Raw genomic sequence first — 453 nt, 5'->3', positions numbered from 1 at the left:
AGTTAAAGTGAATAGAGGTAAATTCTGTTACCAGTTGGTACATGGAGGGGATTGCAATCATTGTAATGAAGTGTATGATTTCTAGAATATACAACTGATGATCTGCTCTGTGAACTTTCACTCAATTTTCAATAAAAAACTAAAAATTTGGCATTTTGAAAAGGGCAAATTATAATTTATCTTTTTTTCCCCCCACCTTACTTCTCTGTGCTATAGACCCTTAGATCCAGTTCAACTGCCATCTCCCCTTGAAATCATATAAACATCTTAAATTCATCATGTTCAAATTGAAATCATGATCTTTTCACAAACATGGTTTGTGAAATGTTCCCTGTGTCTCAGTGATATCACCCACTGGACAACCAAACATGATTTGGTGATCTCTTTCAATGCCCACCCTGGCCCACCTATACATACATCAATCAGCACCTTCTTTTATTTCCTAAATTGTTC

Source organism: Chrysochloris asiatica, unplaced genomic scaffold (genome assembly GCF_000296735.1).
Source record: "Chrysochloris asiatica unplaced genomic scaffold, ChrAsi1.0 scaffold00094, whole genome shotgun sequence".
In the NCBI taxonomy this organism is placed as follows: Eukaryota; Metazoa; Chordata; class Mammalia; order Afrosoricida; family Chrysochloridae; genus Chrysochloris; species Chrysochloris asiatica.
Note: the sequence above shows the minus strand (reverse complement) of the source record.